Source organism: Vombatus ursinus, unplaced genomic scaffold, assembly GCF_900497805.2.
Source record: "Vombatus ursinus unplaced genomic scaffold, bare-nosed wombat genome assembly UNPS02014344.1, whole genome shotgun sequence".
Taxonomy (NCBI): domain Eukaryota; kingdom Metazoa; phylum Chordata; class Mammalia; order Diprotodontia; family Vombatidae; genus Vombatus; species Vombatus ursinus.
In genome coordinates this window covers 76,652-84,787 of record NW_020954122.1, presented here as the reverse complement: position 1 = coordinate 84,787, position 8,136 = coordinate 76,652, and the positions used below count along the sequence as shown (strand labels likewise).

Here is an 8,136-nt window from a genome sequence, read left to right as displayed (position 1 = left end):
CCATCAACCAGCAGGTAGAAGAGACAAGGAACTGATAAAATGGAAAAATGAAACAAAATGAAAAGGAATCCCCACAAACTTCCTACCAGTTAGAACCATGCGAAACGGGAATATGGGGCAGCTGGGTGGTGCCATAGCGCATAGAGAGCTGGGCCTGGAGTCAGGCAGACTCATCTTCCTGCATCCAAATCTGGCCTTAGATGCTTACTACCTGTGTGACCCTAGGCAAGTCACTTCACCCTGTTTGCCTCAGTTTCCTCATCTGCAAAATGAGCTGGAGAAGGAAATGGCAAACCACTCCAGTATCTTTGCCAAGAAAACCCCAAATGGGGTCATGAAGAGCTGGACACAATGGAAAGGTCACGCAGAAAAGTAGGGGGAGAGCTAGGATGAGAACCCAGATTTCTATCTCAAATGCAATAAGACTTGTGAAGCGCCTGACACATAACAGGCACTTAATAAATGCTTCCTCCCCACCTTCCTCTTTCCCCTTCCTTTCTTCCAGGGGTGTGCTGGAGCCAACTAAAATAGGCTGATGAGAGACAGTTGTTAAATTTTCAGGGTGACCATTTACCCCTCAGAAATCAGCAAATGCTGATTTCTTGTTTTGTTGACGAAAGTGACGGAGAAAATGTTAATAATGCAAATTAATCTCAAAAGTGTATACAGACTGTCCACCCCCCCATTCCTGAGAGCTGATTGTTAAACATGTACCAGCACACCCCCTGACTAGCCTCCTGCCGCTGCAGATCCACTCTTTCATACATACATCCTCCTGCATTCCACTGGGGCTGCATTCATCAGTGTAACTTCCTCAGGGCTGAGCCTGGGGCTAGGCACATAGTATACTTCCCATATAGAGCTATGGAGTGAATGACTTGGGTGGATGGACAGTGTCCTTTATTCATCTGTTCCAAGTGTGGGACTTTTATCTCCCCATCTTCCTTTGGGCAGGGACGGACTCTCACCTCAGAATCACAGAAACTCAGAGTCTGAAGGCAGTTCATGGGACATCTATCTCAATGAATATCTAAGCAAAAATCTCTTCTATTGGTCAACCAACATTAAATGCCTACTGTGTGCTGGGCTGTGTGCTCAGCTCTGGGGATATGAAGACAAAGAAAGGGGAGACAACAAGGGGATACATAAACATGTATACATACACATTAATATAATAAATATAAATACTAATAAATACAAGGTAGGGAGGGAAGGCACTAGGAGTTGGAGGCAGGGAACATGAAGGTTTCATCCAGAAGGTGGAACCGGAGCTGTGTCTTCAAGGAAGAAAAAAATTCTATGAGGCCGAGCTGAAGAGAGGAGTGCATTCTAGGCACAGGGGATGGCTAGTGCAAAGGCGTGGAGGTGGGAGCTGAACAGAGATAAGGCCAATTTGGCTGAATGGTAGAATCTAGGAAGCAAAGTGATGTATAGTGTTTGCAAAGCACTTTGTATTTCCATTGGCTCCTTATAATCCTGTTAGCTAATTGCTATGTGTGTTTGTGTGTGTGTATTTGATTGAAACTTAAGATTTCTCTGGTGTAGGGAAATTTTTCCACCCATCAAAACAGATCACAACTGCTTCAGCAACCTACTGACAAGTGTGGGCAGTTGCTCGGGTCACTGAATGGGTTTGCCCACGGATACACTGCTACGTTGGGTGGGAAGCGTGACTTGAACACAGGTCTTCCTGGCTCTGAAGTCCTGCCAATTAAGTGACAAGCATTTATTCAATGTATTCTACGTGTAGGGCACCACCCTAGGTCCTGAAGCTACACAGACAAAAATAAAGATCTTATCAGAGGAGACGACTGCACGTATGCATGTATGTTATATATGCATATATATATATATGTATATTTGTTGTTCAGTTGTTTCAGTCATGTGTGACTCTCCATGACCCCATCTGGGGTCTTCTTGGCAGAGATGCTGGAGTAGTTTGCCATTTCCTTTTCCAGTATATTTTACAGATGAGGGAACTGAGGCAAACAGGGTGAAGTGACTGGCCCAGGGTCACACAAGTGTCTGAGGCCAAATTTGAAGTTGGGTCTTCCTGACTCCAGGCCCAGCGCTCCATCTACTGCACCACCTCTATACATGCCCCTCTACACATACGCATATTCACAGACACACACCGTCAGACCCGACGCTGACCTCTGCTTGAGAGGCCCTTGCCTGCTTATCCTATCGCCCATCTTGTCCAGCCAAGCCTCAGCCTTGGCTCACTCCCACCATTGGCCACCTTTGCTCCTACACGTGCGCTGCTGAATAAAGCTGGAGAACATCATGAAATCTCCTGACTAGGGCCATTACAAAATTACATTACGTAACCTCAGCTGGACCTTCACCGCAGCAAGGCAACCCTTGGACAGCTCCCTATGTGACTCACTATTCCACTCACAATGGTGGCAACTTTTCTAAACCTTTGGATTCCTTCTCAAACTCGACATGATTCCCTCCTCCCCTCCCTCTCCACTGAAAACCTCGCCTCACACTTTATTGAAGAAAGCAAGACCATTCCACAAGAACCCCCTCTTCATCTCACATCACCCAGATGCCTCCTGCCTCCATTTCCTCCTTCATCAGTCACATAGTGAGGTGGCCCTTCTCTTGGCTCAACCAACCACTCTCCATGCACAAGTGACACGATGCCACCCCACCTTCTCCAGTGGATTGTCCCCCCCCATGCTCCCCACTCTCTCACTTACCTTCAGACTATACTGGCTGCTTCCTTCCTGCTATCCACTCATGTCTTCCTCATCCTCAAAAAACCCTCACTTGAGCCACACATCTTCCATGTCCTCAATAAACTCCTTGAGGAATTGTCTACAGTCAGTGTCCCCATTTCCTTTCCTCTTCTTCTTCTTCTTCTTTTTTTTTTTTGGCTAGGCAATGGGGTTAAGTGACTTGCCCAAGGTCACACAGCTAGTGTTATGTGTCTGAGGCTGGATTTGAACTCAGGTCCTCCAGGGTCAGTGTTCTATACATTGAGCCACCTAGCTGCCCCTCCTTTCCTCTTCTTAACTCTGCATGCTGGCACTGGACCTTAGCAGATTGAAACTGCTTTCTCCAGAGTTAACAATGATCTGTTTATCAGCATCAGGTGAAATGGCTTTCCCCCCAATCACCATTCTCCTTGGCCCCATTGCCCATCATGCTCTCTTCTCTTGAGACGTTTGTGACATTACCTTCTCCTGGTTCTACTTTCTTGGTATGGCCAGTGGTTAGCACTGTGCCTGGCACATAGTAGATCCTTAGTAAATGTTTATTGACTGACTAATCTCATGGGCAAAACACCAGACTGCTTCTGAGGAAGCTACAGAGCCTGGACCCCATCCCAAGGCATGGATTAGCCAAGGGAACTGTGTATGAAGGCACTGAGGGCTGTAGGGTGGGAGAGGGGAGAAGCCAGAAGAGGCTGGCCTTGCAATTCTGGCCGTCCCCCAGGCTTGAGCCTCAGTTTGCTAAAACGAACTTTTAAAAGGGAACTTGGGGCTGTGGCCATCTCCCCAGCAAACCTTAAAGTGCCAGAGAAAGTGGAAGGGGACATTACTGGGGTCATGGGGGGCGAGGAGGTATGCATGTGCCCGGCACACAGTAGGCACTATATAAATGTTAGCTATAGGCTACTCTGCCCTTGACCTTCTGCGTGACCTTGGACCGGTCACATTCCCTTTCTGGGCTTCAATTTCCTCTTCTGTAAAACAGGGAGTGGTGTTCCAGTTTCTTTCTCTGTAACTTGGGGGTGGTTTTCCTTTTAGAGAAAAGGGGTAACAGGGGAAAAGAGCATTCCATTTGGTGGAGCATGCGCACACACAGCATTTAAGACACACCCCCCACCCCCGCCCCGCTCCGCCCCGCGAGGAGTAGAGGAGGCGGGTCCTCCAACAGCCTAGACAAGCCCAGATACTGCGCGCATGCGCGGTAGTGGGGTTCTTGGGCCTCCTCGCGGAAGCCTTGAAAGGAGGGAGAGGAAGAGCAGGGGCGCCCGATGCGGTCATCTCACGGACCTAGGGGACCGGAGCGAGCGGGAGAATTGTGTTGTTTGTCCTCCAGTTTTGAAGAGGAGAGTTAGGCGAGCAGTAAAAGATGCGACCAGAAGGCCTAAAGACGTAACTGCGCCTGCGCGCGTACATGGGCGCGCTGGGAGCGAGGAGGGAGGGGTGGAGGGAGCGTGTGCAGGATCTCCGCCAATCAGAAGTCACTCTGGATAGCTTTGCCTAGAGCCAATGAGGGAGCGTCTGGGACCCGTATGATCTGCCTTGAGGAGCAGGGCGGGAGCGGGGCTCAGAGAGGCTGCGTCGTTCCCATGGCAGCAGTGCGGCCGAGGCGTTCAGGGTCCTAGTTGTGACCGTTTTAGCGTCACTCAGTGTTCTCTGCTCACGTCGGACGCGGGGTCTTCTTTATAAACGTAGCCGGAAGGGACCTCAGAGGCCATGGAAGCCAACTCCGGCTTTTTACAGATGAAGAAACTGAGGTTTCGAGTCAGCCAGTATGCATTTGTTAAGCACCTACTATGTGCATTGCTCTGTGCTAAGCCCTGAGGATGCAAACAAAAGCAGAAGCGGTTGGCGCCACGTTGGGGTCCCAAGGTCCTCCCAGCTCTGAGGGATCATCGTGCTAAACTAATGTGTTTAGGGCATGGATTTGCCCTCTCCCCAAATCCGAATAAAGCACCTTTTTATTCCATAGAAATAAGATTAAAAAACCCCACAACTTTATTAAACAGTGAAGCCTCACGATATTAGTGTTTTGGTAAGTGTAAATTGAATTAAATCGAATTAAATGCACTGAAATAGAATTTATTAAATGCCACTCTGTGTCAGGCCTGCTAGGTGGTGCAGTGGTTAGAGCATCAGGCCTGGAGTCAGGAAGACCTGAATTCAAATTTGGCCCCCAGACACTAGATGTGTGACCCTTGGCAAGTTACTTCACTCTCTTTGCCTCAGTTTCCTCTCTGTCAAATGAGCTGGAGAAGGAAATGGCAAATCGCTCCAGTATCTTTGCCAAGAAAACCCTGAATGGGGTCATGAGGAGTTGGACGCTACTGAACAACAAAATGTGCCGGGCTGTGTGCCAGGCTGAGTATACAAAGCTGGAATGAAAGTTTACCCTGAAGGAGTTTATGTTCTGTTGTGGGAAAGTAACACAATGTAACTAAGGGATCAGGAAGTAGATGAAGCACATACCATGTAGCAAGTTCTTTTGTGGAGGGCAGAAGGGGAAAGAGGAGGGGGACCAGAGGGGAAAGAAAGGGGGGAGGAGGACGTAGGGGCAGTGTTATAAAGAAGGCTTCTTTGGGAGTTAGTCCTGGAGCTTTGAATGATGCTAGCCATCCAGTAAGGAGGAGGTGAGCAAGGACGGCATTTTGGGCACTGGAGAGCTGTAGATGTCGAGCTGGGAGGGGCTCCCAGACTCCATCCAGTTCAGCCTGGCCCATGGTCCCATAGATAGTACATAGCTCTGGTTTCCCCACCTGGCTGTGTGCTATGCCACAGGGGTGACTCTGCTTTGATGTGTTAGAGCGTTTGTCCACAGGGTGGCACTCTCTTCCTTCCTCAAGACAATCATGGTCCCCAGAGAGATGTATGGCTGCTTCCTTTATTAAAGCAGAAGATTGAGCTGAGAGGGGCCTTGGTGATGATTTGGCCACTGGGTGGACGATTAACATGCATTTGTAGAAAGGAAGCAGAAGGGGGCAGTGAAAAGAGTCCAGCATTTGGAGCCATAGAATCACAGAATTATGGGATTGAGAGTTGTGTCAATTGTAATCTTCCTGTTGTGGATAAGGAAACTGACAGGCATTGATGGAAAGGGACTAGCACGTGGATGGACACTGCCAGCGTGGCAGTAACCTCTAAGTAGGGTTTATCACCTGGGGTTCACAGACCCTCAAAGAGTCCATGGAGAGATTTTAGGAGGTCTGTGATCTTGGATAGAAAAAAAAAGTTACATCAATATGATCGCTTTCCCTTGTAATCTTATTTACTTTATGCATTTAAAAACAATTCTGAGAAGAGATCCATAGACTTCCCAAGACTGCCAGAAGGATCCATGGCACTGAAAAGGTTAAGAACCCAAGCTCTAAGGTGATCTTCCATTTACTCTGTATGCACACTGTATGTACCTATTCATTTACATTAGAATGTAAACACTCAGTGCCTGGTACTAGTGGTGGATTCTTAATAAATGCGAATTGGTTAATTGATTCATGACACAACTCCCATTCTATAGTCTGAAGATATGAGTGTGATTCCTAGCTCTTCCTTTATTTGCCCTCTCTCCGATGCTGTTTCCTCATTTGAGTGACAGAGTCACCATGGAGCGTGGCAAGTTTCACCCTTACCCGGGCCTGAATCCATCTCACTTTATTACCATCAGCTGGGTCACGAAGTGTCAGACACAACTGGAAAACAAGTGAACAAGAGTGAAAAGCACGTCCCTCTTTCGTGTTAGTAAATGAGATAATGTTAACTTCATTAACCTTATTAATACCCAGCCTGCACCTCTCTCCCCTTTGTCTATGAGGATGTCATGGTGGACTTGATCACATGCCTTGTGAAAATGCCCTTCATCTGACAGTATAACATCACATTAAAACTAAAATGATAGCCCACATGCGCCGAGGGCCCAGCTTTCCTGGTTGGGTCTGCATCATCTGCAGAGAATTGTGGAAGGGGATTTCCTTTTCTGCCTGTAGTTAGAGTTGCAAGTGACCATGACCAAGCTGGAGCAGTGGATGTCCACGCTGCTGGTGCTGATGCTCATCTGGCTGTGTCTGGTGCAGGATCTGCTCAACCTGGGATATAGTAAAAAATTCCACGATGTGATTATTACCCTTACCCGTCTACCTCCTGGTCACCACGGGCAGCTATGCCCTAGGCTCCCTGGGTTTGCGCTTGGCCAACTTCAATGACTGTGAGGAAGCTGGCCAAGAACTGTTCATGCAGATCCAGGAAGCCCAGGCTGATCTGGCCAGCAAGGGCCTCATCCTGTGATCCTCTTAGGCCCTGAAGCTTCCAGATCCTCAGCTGCCTCCCAAGCACCCAGCCCCAGGCTACCCCTAGGGCCCCTCTTCAGCTAAATTAAAAGAGTACATGCTCAAAAAAAAAAAAAGTTATAGCCCAGTGAGTTGTCCTTCATGAACATATGCTGGTTGCAGGGGTCAGCCCTTTCTAATTACTCACAGTCCACTGCCATGCAAACTGTCTCCCTCGACTATGGCCCTGTGACCATAGTCACAAGCTTTGACCCTTCTTTCTTCCTTATTTTCCCTCCACCTCCCACAAATCAATTGATAATTTTTTAAAAATAATTTTTGTTTTTATATTATTTTTATTTCTGAATATTTTTCTCCTTCACCACAAGAGTCTCTTCTTATAACAGAGTTAGGGAAAAAAAGAAAAAAAAGTTCAGCAAAATTAACCAATATTATGAATTTTAACAGACAGTTAACAATCAATTGCTGTCAATTTTGCCTCTGTGGCATCTCTTGTTTCCCTTTTTACCTCTTTCCCACTGTAAGGGACGACCTTATTACAGGACCCATTAACACCTCCATGGACTATTGCAATGGTGTTTCCTGGTGTTCTGCCTCTTCTCTCTCCCCTCTCCCAGCCATCCTTTCTATCTCTGTCTTGATCATCTTCCCTGTGCATGGTTCTGGGCATGTCATTCCAAAGATCGGAAAGCTTAATATGGTTTCCCATTTTGGATTTTGCTGTCTGGAATTCAAGACCTTCCACTATCTGGTCCACACTTTTCCAGTCTTATCTTCTATGATTTTCCTCCAGGAACTCTGTGCTATGTCCAAACTGGACTGTTCTCAGTCTTCCATCGATCTCTCACTCCGGATAAACCCTGCACTCTCATTCCCCTGCTAACTTTGCTGACATTGCTTCCTATGTCTAGAAAAACTTCCTTCTTCATCGGTTTCATTCGTATCCATTATTTAAAGACCAACTCAGACGTCTCCTTCAGAAGCTTTCCCTGATCCTTCCTAGCAAGTGATAACCCTTGGACTTTACAGAAAATTTCCTCTTACAACCATCTGTTGCACATATGCAATATTGTGCGTTTAGGATATATGTTGGTGCTAGCTCTTTTGAAAAAGGATTATGTTTTATCTAAATTTTG

At 47.2% G+C, this 8,136-nt stretch overlaps 1 pseudogene; it reads left to right on the top strand.

Annotated features, from left to right (window-relative positions):
* The first annotated feature begins 6,709 nt into the window (after positions 1–6,709).
* Positions 6,710–7,044, top strand: LOC114042279 (annotated as a pseudogene).
* The last annotated feature ends 1,092 nt before the right edge of the window (positions 7,045–8,136 follow it).